This window comes from Solanum dulcamara, chromosome 1, assembly GCF_947179165.1.
Source record: "Solanum dulcamara chromosome 1, daSolDulc1.2, whole genome shotgun sequence".
In the NCBI taxonomy this organism is placed as follows: domain Eukaryota; kingdom Viridiplantae; phylum Streptophyta; class Magnoliopsida; order Solanales; family Solanaceae; genus Solanum; species Solanum dulcamara.
In genome coordinates this window covers 45,322,745-45,336,067 of record NC_077237.1, presented here as the reverse complement: position 1 = coordinate 45,336,067, position 13,323 = coordinate 45,322,745, and positions in this window count along the sequence as shown.

Sequence of the window (13,323 nt, the reverse complement as noted above, 5' to 3'; positions counted from 1 at the left end):
GCATGTTGGATGTTTTGAGTCTGTGTTATCATTCATTCAATATTTTTAGACTTACGCTCCTTATTTAGACTATGCTTCTATGTCTATACTTTAGCTTATTTTCTTATTTACCTTATATGTTCTCATGAATGGTATGCTAAGAGGCTTGGTTAGGATCCTCTGGGATTCTAATCATCATGTCGCGCCTAGGGCCTAGCTAGGATCATGAAAAACTTGGTATCAGAGCACAAGATTTAAAGTATTCTAGGGATCCTTACATGCCGCATCAAGTAGAGTCTTGTTCATCGGTGTGAAGCACGCACCATCTATGAATAGGAGGCTATGAGATATTTTAGGAAAAATATCACTTATTTAATGATATCATCATGCTATAGATTTGAAGTATAAGGATATCTCTTCTTATGCTTTCTCTTTACGATTATAGAATCATGCCTCCACGAAGATAGCTCATCTGAAGGAATTTTAAAGAGGAGAAAAAGTTCCAAGGGACTCCTTGAATGAACAAGTATCTCATGTGTAGTTCTGAGCCGATTTCCAAGTCCTGCTGAAGCTACGATAGCTCAAGTGAATCGAGAGGTGGTAGCTCTCTTGAACCCAAATATGTGTACGAAAGCTACCTAGTACATGACTTCACTTGAATGAACCCTATCAAGTTTCATGGTTCTAAGGTGGATGAAGATACACAAAGGTTCTTGGAGGGTATTAGAAAGATCATTGACCTCAAGGGTGTTAGCTTGGGGAAAAAGTAGACCTAGTGGTGCATCAACTCAAGGGAGTTGTTTAAGTATGGTATAATCAATGGAAGAGTGAGAGAGGTGGAGATGATGGTCCCATGAGGGGAGGAGTTCAAGGACTCTTTTGTTTACTGATTTTTTTCTTTGGAGTTAAATAAGGTTCTGCAAGAGTTCATCAATTTGCACCAGGGTAGCCTGAGTGTCAGGGAGTATGGCCACAAGTTCACTAAATTGTCCAAATATGCTCTTTTTGTGGTTGTGGATCTAAGGGCTCATATGAACAAAGTTGTTTTGGTGTGTCCAATTTAGTAGTTAAAGAATGTAGAACCGCCATGCTTATCAAGGAGATGGATATCTCAAGGCATATAACACATACCGAATAAGAGGGCTCAAATGAATGGTGGTAAATTTTGTCGTGGCAAGTTCGGTAATGGTGCCCCCCACCTCAGTTTCACCAAAGGTATTCCAACCAAGATTCATCTAACACACTGGCTCCAAAATTTAATAAGTATACATTGCCTAATCCTAAGGCACAAGGAGAAGCTCCGAGTGGTCAAGTTGTTTCCTCAAGGAAGAATTATGGGAAAAACCATAGGGGAGAGTGCTTACCAGGATTGGATGTATGCTACAAATGTGGAAAGCTGGGTCATAATGCAAAAGAGTGTAGGAACAGTGTTATACCTCAGACTCAAACTCAGATTATTGGTCATTTGGATTAGTATGCTACTACTTTGGGTGGTGTTCAGTGCCAAATTTTTTTTATGCCCTTCAGACTAGTCAGAAGTTAGAGGATTCCCCCGATATTATGAATGATATGTTGAAAGTCTTCGACTTTGATGTTTATGCATTTGTAGATCTGGGTGCTACTCTATCATTTGTTACTCTCTATCTTTCTATGAGATTTATTGTTAGTCCCGAGATCTTGTTAAAGCCTTTTTTAGTCTATACTCCCGGTTATGATTTAGTTGTAGATAAAAGAGTCTATAGAAATTGCCCAATTTAAATTTTTCATAAAATCACCTCTGTCGATCTCGTAGAATATGATATGACCGATTTTGATGTTATTCACAGTATAGATTGGCTTCATGCATCTTATGCCTCTATATTTTGTAGAACTCATATGGTCAAGTTTTAGTTTCCTAATGATCCAGTCCTAGAATGGAAAAGTAGTAATTCCGTGTTTAAGGATAGATTCATCTCATGCCTTAAAGCTTGAAAAATGATTCCCAAAGGTTATATCTATCATCTAGTCTAGATTAGAGATACTACTTTCGAAGCACCTACTCTTGAGACAGTTTGAGTCTTTAAAGAGTTTCTGGAGGGTTTCCTTGATGACCTCCCAGGCATTCCTCCTAAAAGTAAATATAATTGGGTATCGATCTTCTCCCCGATACCTAAAATATCTTTATTCTTCATTATCAAAGGGACCCAAAAGGGTTGAAAGAGTTAAAGGATCAGTTGAAGGATTGGTTGGATAAGGGTTTTATTAAATTGAGTATCTCTCCATGGGGTGCTCTGGTTCTCTTTATTAGGAATACCGGATGTTCTCTCCGTATGTGTATTGACTACCGATAATTGAACAAGGTCACAATTAAGAATAAGTATCCCATTCCAAGGATTGATAACTTGTTCAATCAACTTCAAGGAGCATGTTACTTTACAAATATTGACCTTCGATTGAGTTATCATCAACGCCAGGTAAGGGAATGTGACATTTCAAAGAAGGCTTTTAGAACTCGGTATGATCACTTTGAATTCTTGGTTATGTCTTTTGGACTAACGAATGTCCTTGCAATTTTTATGGATTTGATGAACAGGTTGTTAAAGTGGTACCTAGATATCTTCGTGATTGTGTTCATTGATGATATTTTGATCTATTCTCGGAGTGAGTAGGAGTATGCCGATCATTTGAGGATATTCTTTCAAATTCTCAAGGACCGTCAATTGTTTGCTAAGTTTAGCAAGTGCAAACATTTGTTGAGGTGAGTTGCTTTCCTTGGCCATAATGTCTTGGTGAAGGTATTATGGTTGATACTAATAAGACCGAAGAGGTTAGGAATTGTCCTGGGTCATTTTCCCCTTCCTATAATCGAAGTTTCTTGTTCTTACCCGGTTATTATTGATAGTTTGTAGAAGGTTTCTCTTCTATTGCATCTCCCTTGACTAATATTACTCAAAAAGGTAAAATTTCAATGGTCCGAGGTATGTGAGAAGAGTTTTCAAGAGTTGAAGGATAGGGTTACTTCCGCGCTAGTGTTGACTTTGCTGAAAGGTTCCAATGGGTTCATTGTCTATTATGATGCTTCATGAGTTGGTCTTGGTTGTGTACTAATCCAGAATGGTAAACCAATAGCCTATTCTTCTAGGAAACTGTAAGATCTCGTAAGATGAAAAGTCTAATGTAAGAAAAATTTTCAAGAGAATTAGAACTGTCTAGACTGTCGAGTCAGTCTACAATTCATTTGAGTTATTATGGGTTGTAAACTTGACTCGTAGAGGTGGAGAAGATAATTGGAAATTTATCTAAGGCAAGTTAGAGTCTACGAGTCATATTACAACTCGTGAAGGAGTCTACAACTCGTAGAAGGGAGTCATAGTGCAGGACTTGAACCCTGCAAACTACTGACCCTCAGGACTTCGTGTACAACTCAATAAGATGAGTCTTAGAGAACTTTACAACTCGTAGAAATGAGTCATGATGAAACTTTAGAGATTATCTAACTTGCAGGTTTTCAGACAGCCAAGACGAGTCATTTCGATGACCCATAAATACAACTACAAGTCGTAAATATGACTCGTAACAAAAGATTAGAGTCTTGTTTTTCAGGTCTTTTTCAGAACTTGCAGGATGAGTCGCTCCTACAACTCTTCACTGCTTGTACGAATTGTAGGATCAAGTCATAAAAGTGCCCAATCCAAAATTTAATGAGGTATAGTTTGGTATTTTCCCTACATTCTAATAATGTATGTGGACATTTTTAAGGAGTACATTCAGTACGAATTGTATCTTAATTACCCCTAAAACTCTTTTATCCCCTCATTATTCCCCAAATGAATTCTAGATATCTCTCCCAAGGTTCCTCAAGAATTCATCAAGCTTTGATTAGGGTTTGTTCAAGATAAAGTGTCCTTTCACAAATTCAATCCTAAATTCAATCATAGTATGTGTGGATTGATTCATGAGTCCCTTCCACTCGTGGATGCCAAGGTTTATTTGAAAATTTTCATGAAATCTCATTACTTTTAAACTACAATTTTGATGAATTTTATTAGGCTAATTCAATTTAGTTTTTAATCATTAATAATGATAATTATAAGTATGTTTCTACGTAAATTACATGATTTCAAGTTGAGTTATCAATGTGCATGCATGAAGCCATTTTCTATGATGAATTATATGAAATATGATTATGGAGTTCAATGTTTTCAAGGTATTCTCATGTTTTTCAATCAAATTAATTATGTATATGAGTTTTACTCTATATTCAAGCATGAATTATGATCAGGAATTACAAGTACATTTAAGGCATGAATTTTATACAAGTAATGAAGAAAGGTGACTTAGGGCCCTTTGGTGACCTAGGAACTAATGATATAAATTATGCAACAATGATTTGTAATGATGAAAGGCAAATACTCACATTACAATTATTTTATGAAATGAGCTATTTTATGACTTATTAAGTTTATGAACAAATTATGATATATGCTACATATGTTTTCTATATTATGTATTCCATGGGATTTGACTTAGCACAGAGCGGACTTGAGGTGGAGGCCCTACTAAAAGCCTTAGTAGTAGCATCATATCTCTTAAACTATGTGCCCCCATAGGTTGCCTTATGTCTTAGTTAGTGGATCCACATATAGCATATGTACATGACCCGCCTAGTGGTGTACAATCTACCTTGACAAGTAGATTCCCTTTTTCTTCATTATATGGGGAGACAACGGGATTTCATATTATAGCTCGCATGGTCTTATTGTCAGTTTTGCTTCATATCCCACATGTGAATATAAGTATTATGTTATTTTATGATCTTCAACTAATTCTTTTAAATGCTTTGATCATTATGGTTTTCCCTCATGGTTTTACTTATCCTCTGTATCATGAATGTTCTTGATCATTGCATCTTATGATATTTAGTGCATGTCATGCCCTCATATTTAGTATATTCAAAATTAATAACTCATATTATTGCCTATATTGTCTGATAATGTAGGGGTTGAGGTTAAGGAACATATCCATCAACGGCTAGTAGAGCTTTCTTATCAGCATAGTTTTGGTGAGTACTCATCGTACTCATCTATCGAGGACTAGTTATAAGATGTTGTTTTCTTATTTCCAAATACATTTAATTCCTTCATGCTGAGGGTGAGCTGGGGGCATCTTTTAGCCCCCGCCCATGTTCATGCTTAGAGGCATTCTCTAGACTAATGTTTTGAGTCTTTGTTGTCAAGTCACATTCTTCTATATGAATCATGGTTTGGACTCTCTTATGATATTTCCGCATTTACTTTACCTTATGTATGCATTATGATATGTTAAGAGGATTGGTTGGATCCCTTTGGGGTATCGATCACCGTGTTACGACTAGGCCCTAAGTCGGGTCTTGGTAAACTTGGTATTAGAGCACAAGGTATAAGATGTCCTAGGGTTTTCAACATACCGCATCAAGTAGAGTTTTATTCATAGTTGTGAAAAGCACCACATCTTTGAATAGGAGTCTATAAGACATTTTAGGAAATTCTCACTTCTTTCATTATCTATATCATGCTATAGAGTTTACCCTAAGACTTCTTTTCCCTAACGATCTTCTTTTGCAATTTTCATAAATGTGCCTTCAAGAAGACCACCATTGTGAGGACCACGTTCCTTCGGCTCCTCAAGGAAATGGCCCTTTTCCCGAGAAAGTAATAAATACGGAGTTCCAGACTAATTTTACTAGGCTAGCCTAAGTAGTGGCAAACCAAGGGGTTGCAGCTCCTCCTAATGCTCCTATTCCGTCTTCTAGAGTGTGGGAATTTGCACGAATGAACCCTCCGGAGTTTCGTGGATCAAAAGTTGATGAGGATCACCAAGATTTCATTGATGAGGTCTACAAAATAATAAGTATCACGAGGGTGACTTTGGAAGAGAAAGAGGAGTTGGCGACTTACCAACTCAAGGGCGTTGCTCAAGTTTGGTACACTCAATGGAAGTTGGAGAGGGTAGATGAAGGTCCTATTGAATGAGAAGCCTTCAAACTTGATTTTCTTGACCACTTTTTCCCTCTTGAGCTAATAGAAGCTAAAGTGTTTGAGTTCATTAATCTTCGATAAGGAAATATGGGAATGAGGAACTATGCGCTCAAGTTTACTAAGCTATCCAAGTTGTTCCTTCATTGGTTGTTGATCAGCATGCCTAAATGAGTTAATTCATATCAGGGTGTCCAACTTGGTTTCTAAGGAATGTCGTATCGCCATGCTTGTTAAGGATATAGAAATATCTCAGCTCATGACTTTCGCTGAACAAATTAAAGGAGAAAAGATCAAGGAGATAAGGATAAAGGATTCTAAGTCAGCCCGATATGAAGGTGGGTTCTCCAATGCCAGGACCGATGGTGGTAGTAGTTTTACAAAGATATGGTACTATACCCTAAAGTTCAAGGAGGAGGAGGTATGAATGCTAGTAGCCCTTCTTTTCCTAAATGTTCAAAGTGTGGAAAGAATCACAGATCAAATGCTTTATAGGAATGGGTGCTTGTTGTGGATATGGAAATATGGTTCATAAGCAATCCGGGTGCCTCCATATTTCCAAAAAAGGTGGAGAAGGTCTTCCTCAAGGAGGTCAAGTGCAACAAGGTGCCCAAGCTCAACCTAAGGTTGGCCAACACAACAACCAATTCTATGCTCCTCATGCTAGGCAATATGTGGATGAGAATCCCAATTTAGTCATGGGTATGTTATGGGTCTTTAACTTTGATGTTTATGCATAGCTCAATTCGGGTGCCAACTTTTCTTTTATTACTCCTTACCTTGATATGAGATTTGATATGTTCCCCAAAGTGCTGTTAGAACCTTTTTGGTTTATACTCTTATTGGTGATTCAATATTAGCCAAGAGAGTTTATAGAAACTTTCTCATTTCGGTCTTGTTCAAAGTTATTCCATGTGATCTTATTGAACTTGACGTGACCGATTTTGACATTATTTTTATATGGATTGATTACATGCCACTGATGCGTCTATATGTTGTAGGACCTGTGTGATTAAGTCTTACATTTCTAATGAGCCTATTTTTGAATGGAAGGTTAATGATTCGGTGGTTAAGGATCAGTTCATCTCATGTCTTGAGACCTCGAAAAAGATTTCCAAAGGGTGCATTTATTATATTGTGTGAGTTAGGGATGTTGATTCTGAAACTCCTACTCTTGAGTCGGTTCCTATAGTTAATGTGTTTCCCAATGTGTTTCTCGATGACTTATCTGGTATTCCTCCTATAAGGGAAATTGACTTTGACATAGATTTCCTTCCCAATACCCAACCAATTTCTATTCCTCCTTATCGTATGGCTCCGGCGGAACTTAAGGAGTTGAATGAACAATTGAAAGATATGTTGGATTAAGGTTATATAAGGCCAAATTTTCACCATGGGGTTGTAATGACCTTCAAGATTGTTTTTATAATTTTGCATGTCTTTACTATTTTACCCCTTCCCATAGCTTTTTTATAACTCATATGTGTTGTTAGGATGGCTGGCACACTCTCTAAAAAGGGTTCGGTTGAGTTTTTAGAAGGTTTAGCCATTCTTGAAGCTTAAGTCTTGAAAGAGTTGACTTGAGTCAACCTTCACAGATTTTGATGTCAGATGAAGATTATGTCTGTTCCATCAGCTCTAAAAGGGCCATTTTAGTTTGGGAGGAAGGTTGGTTGGGGTTTTGGAGTCCTCGTTTCGAGTTTGTGAAGTTAGGTATTTTAACTTTGAAGTTTTGGCCAAGTTTGACTTCAATCAATATTTTTAGCAAACGCGCTAGGAAAAAAAATGCCATCAACTGGTTACCTCCGGAATGCCAAGTTTGATTTAGAATGACCCTTGGTTCTATTCTCGAGGTACTCAAAATTGTTTTAGGCTAGTTTCCCTATAACTTGAAAAGATAACTTAGCTCATATCTTGTGGTAAATGACCTCAGAATGGAATTCTAATGGCGGTATAAGCTCCAGGACGGTCAAATTAGGCTTATAGCATGGTCGGCTCAAGTGTTGAGGGAATCGTTATGGTTTTTGAGCCATTTAGCACTTTTGACTTTTAAAATTAGCCAATGATTGACTAAAATCAACATTCTTGGAAATCACGCCTGGATGTAAGTTTTTTCAGCACGGTTAGTTCCAAAATGACAAGTTTGGTCTAGAATGACCTTTCGTTGGCTTTGCGAGACTTTCGATCTAATCCCAAGACCTGTTGTGAAAAATGGTTTTTTGGTTTGGGACCCACTTTTTCATAAAAAGACCTCGTATGGAAATTTTAAATGTGCCATTGAGTTCAGAATATCGAATTTAGTGGGGTAGCTTATGTCGTTTACACGCACGGGGTTCTGAATGAATTCGGAACACCCCGTCACAAAATTTAGCATGTCAGACATCTGGTTCAATCACTAAAGCGACTCCATGTCGCTAAAGCAACCAGGAGGTTCCTAAAGCGACAAGCCACTGGGGGTCGGGTGTCGCTAAAGCGACCTGGTATTGCCAAAGTGACCTAACATTGCCAAAGCGACCTGTCGCTTAAGCGATATGGTATCGCTAAAGAGATGCCCGACTCTTTGATGTGGTCTCTTCAAGGAAAACTGAGGGTTCTCTTAAGAGACATCAAAGTCCTATTTTGGGATCTTTCAAATTTGAGCAAAATTTTCAAGATTCATTTTTTTCTTTATTTTGGGACGATTTGGATGATTCAAAAGGCTAATTTTTATTTTGAGGGGTTGTAATTGGTAGGGTTGTTTAAGATCTTCCGGTGCTTAGAATATGCCCATTTTTTGGGGAACAAATTTCTTGAGTTGTTTAGGACCTTGTGATGGAGTTGGTTTTTCGATTTCGTATGTGGGTCCTAATGTCGAATTTTGACCCAATTTTGGTCCTATTTTAATATAGTAATACAAGTATAATTGACTTTATTTTGATGTGTACTTCGATAATTTGATAGAGTGGCATTATTTGGAGGTGACCAGAAAGGGAAAAGCTCAAGTTTAGCCATTCGTGTGCGATTTTGGCTTTTAGGTAGGTTATGGCTTCGTTTTGTTAAACTTAGCTTGGTCTGAATTGATGCATTTTTGGTGGTAACGTGTGATTAGGTTGGTGATGTGAGTGTTGATATCCCTTGAGCAAACTTGGAGTCGATGATCATTGTTAGTAACTAGTTTGAGGTTTTAGTCATTGGATCCTTAGTCTAGGGAAATCGTGACTTGACACATCGTTTAGAATCCTTAGAAATTGCTCTTAGGTGATTTGAACTTAGGATGCCACTTGTTTGACTTGTTTGGTTTTGGTTGGTCACTTGTTATGATTTTTGGCTTATGCTTGGGCCTTGCCTTCTCATGATATTGAATATGTGTGGCCTAAGACCGTGCTTTCGGCATACCGGAGTCTCAGGTGAGTGATATATATTTTTAGACATGCTTCTTGACTTATTTACCTCGCCGATGTTAAAAGAAATATTTTAAAAGAAAGAATTATAGATGAGCTCGAGGCATAATTCTGGTGGCCCTTTTATTGACTTCGGGCTACATTAGTCTATTTGACTCAAAGTGTGAATTTCGGGTAGCCCATTGATATGTATTTTGGGTTATTATTTCAATGTTAATGAGCTAGAAGTATGATTCCGGGAGGCACTTTTATTGATCAGATCGAGGGTTATTTCGGACATTTTATGTTGTCCTTAAATCATAATGAGCCATAATTACGAGTTTACATTTGGGCTTTCTTCTGGTATTTTATGAGTCGAGATTATTGGATGGATTGCATGATTTATTGGACTTACTTGATTATTGTATGGTCTTTCCATGCCCCTTTGTCCCGATAATCATAGGTTAAAGGCTTCTTTCTTGTTATTATTATTATCATCGTGCAGGTTATACTATATTTATTCTCTCTAAGCTCAGTCGGCCTATGAAGACTACTGAGTACTCCATATTTTGGTACTCATACTACACTTCTGCATCTTTTTGATGCAGCTCCCAGTTTGAGCCACCCTCAGCGCGCACCTTAACATCTATAGCTATTCCAGGTCTGGATTGTGGTGAGCTCCAGGCATTTAGAGACTCGCTACATTCCTTCTTTCGCTCTAAATTATATTGGTATTTTAGACAGTCAGTTCTACGATGTATATTTATAGATATTATCAGCATTTCTACTTAGTAGCTCCTGCATAGGTGACACCAGGTCCACGGTTGGTCTAGTGTCAGTTCATAATTTTTGGTCACTATCGGACCTTCTATATATTTTGTATCATATTTACATATCTCTACCCTAGCCCAACTTTTCTTTGGGTATATTTTCTTCTCTTCCGCCTTATTATGTTAATTATTATTTATGTAAAAAGAGGTTTGACTTTCGCTTGATTTGGTTTGGCTTTCCTACTCTTGGTTATAGTAGGCGCCATCATGGCTTGGATTCAGGTCATGAAAGAGTGGAATCAAATCCTAGGTTCACCATCTCACTATTATAGGAGCAACTGTCTAGTAGAGTCCTGCAGATCGGTACGATGACGTCCGTATCCAATCTTCGAGAAGCTATAGGATATTGTTAGGAATTAATTCACTAGTCTTGTTTTTGATCATGCGTTGATGATGATGAAATCCTCTAAATCATATTTATTTCACTCTTTATCAAATGGAGAGGACGTGATCCACCTAGGGCGGATGAGGACCCCTTGCGCCTATAGATAGATCCCCAACTCGGGATAGGGATCGAGATCGACACAGAGGCCGAGATGGAGCTCAGGCCACAACACCAGCACCAGAGCTTGATATAGAGGTTGATTAGCTCGAGCCCAGTCAGCAGAGAAGCATCCAGCCCAGCCTCCACCTGAATTCATAGCCACGCCAGTGTTACAGGCCACGCTAGTGTTACAAGATACTCTAGTCTAGATCTTTAGCTTTATGGAGGATATGTCCCTAGTAGGGACATTGCCTAGCACTTCAGTCGAACCCTAGGTATGAGATAAGACTTTAGAGAATGCAGGGACATAGTATGATCCGACCACATTTCTATAGCCTACTACTACAGCTTCGTGTCTAGTAATTCAGCCTATTCCCACAGTTGTTCAGCATATGGCAGCTAGACCAATTATGGTTATAAAGGAGCAGAAGATGTTGGGAAGGTTTATCAGATTGTCCCCTTCTAGGTTCTCAAGTGTCGCGGGCAAGGATGCCCCCTAAGTTTTTAGTTAGTTGCAAGGAGAGGTTGTATAATCTCGGATTGGTGGAGTCCCACGGGGTTGATTACACCACTTTCCAACTAGATAGACTAGCAAAGCAATGGTGGAAATCTTATCTTAGTTGCAGACCAGTACGATCACTGTCGATGACATAGACCCAATTCTCTAAGGCTCTCTTGGAGAAGTATATACACTACAGTTTGAGAAAGAGCTGAGGGATGAGTTCACAGCATTGGTAAAAGGATCAATGATGGTCACAGAGTATGAGTCTCAGTTACATGAGCTCTCTAGGCATGCTACCATGATTAAGCTGACAGAGAAGGGCGGGTACGCTAGTTGTCAGAGGGTTATTTGTTCCTTTAAGATTGACTACAGAGCAGATGGTTGCTTTGGGTTGTTCATTCTTATAGATAGTAGACCATACCGTACTATTAAGGCTATACGTCGTGAGGCCTATGAAGGCAGTGACAAAAGGCCTCGCCGCCAAGGTAGTTTCAGTGGACGCCAATCGCACTGTAGGGGTTCCTTTAGCAGAGGTCATTCAAAGTAGTATCCACCCAGTAGACTAGTTCAGGCAGTGTTATAGCTTACCATTGGTGGATTAACAGGTGTCGATGGTCAGAGCATTTAGGCTCTGGGTTAGTCTTCTCGGGGTCAGACATCTGGGTATACAGGCCGAGGGGGCCATTCAGGTTCAGTTGGGACACCTTGGAGGAAGGGTGCAACTTCTCTCCTTATAGTTAAGTAGCTTTCACTCCTCATAGAGAGTTAGAAAGCATCAATTCTCTTAGGGATAGCCATTTTTGGATACTCATTTCATATCTTGAAGTAGGATACGAGGAAGGGGAAAAAAGTTTCATTCAGAAAGTCATGTTATTAGTGTGGTGGTATAGGACACATTACTAGAGAGTATCCTACTATCATCCATCACAAACTCCAGAGTCAAAAAGGTCCACAGGATCAGAAAGTTCAGGCCCCTAAGGCTCCAGTTTAATGGCCCAGAGAGAGTGTTCAGGGAGGTAGAGGTAATTTTGAGGGTACTAGAGGTGGTCCCTAGGCAGGCCAGACAGGTAGTATAGGTGGAATCAGTCATATGTATGCTTTTCTAGGTAGGCCACAGGCGGAGACATCGAATGCCATTATCACAGGTATGATCTCTATCTCTCATCAGCCTGCCTATGCTTTATTTGATCCGGGGTCCACTTATTTGTATATGTCTACTCATTATGCTACTTAGTGGGATGTTTTCTGTGAACCATTACATGTGCCTATGTGTGTAGTTACCCATATAGGTGATTCTTTAGTAGTGGATTTAGTGTATCGATCCTATGTGGTGACTATCATGGGGTATGATACAGAGAGAACCTGATTGTGCTAGATATAGTAGACTTTGACTTGATTCTAGGCATGGATTAGTTGTCTACTCATCATATGGTTTTGGATTGCTTCTTCAAAATCGTTACCTTGTGTATGACGGGTATTCCTCTGGTCGTATGTACAAGGGCAATTAGTCATGTACTGTGTGGTGTGATATCCTTTCTTAGGGCCTAGCGGTTAGTGGGAAACGGGTATCTAGCCTATCTTGCTTATGTCTGTGAGACTACTGCTAACACACCTTCTATTAATTTTGTTTTGGTGGTCTGAGAGTTCTCTGATGTATTTCGTACCAATCTACTTGTCCTTCCTCATGAGCGTGATATTGATTTTGGCATTGATGTTGAGCCAGGTACACAACCAGTCTCTATTTTGTTGTATCAGATGGCTCCAATTGAGTTGAGGGAGCTTAAGGTGAAGCTCCAAGACCTCTTGAGTAAGGGGTTTATCAGGACCAGTGTGTCTTCCTAGGGTGCTCCTATTCTGTTCGTGAAGAAGAAGGATGGTACCTTGCGCATGTGTATTGATTACAAGCAACTGAATAAGGTGACCATTAAGAATAGGTACCCGATGCCACAAATTGATGACTTTTTTGTCAGCTCCAAGGTGCAGCAGTGTTCTCTAAGATAGACTTAAGATTAGAGTATCATCAGTTGAGGATTAGAGAGTCTGATATCCCTAAGACTACTTTTAGGACTCGATACCAGAACTATGAGATCTTAGTCATATCTTTCGGGTTGACTAATGCCCCCACAACATTCATGGATTTGATAAACCGTGTGTTCATTCCCTACTTGGACTCCTT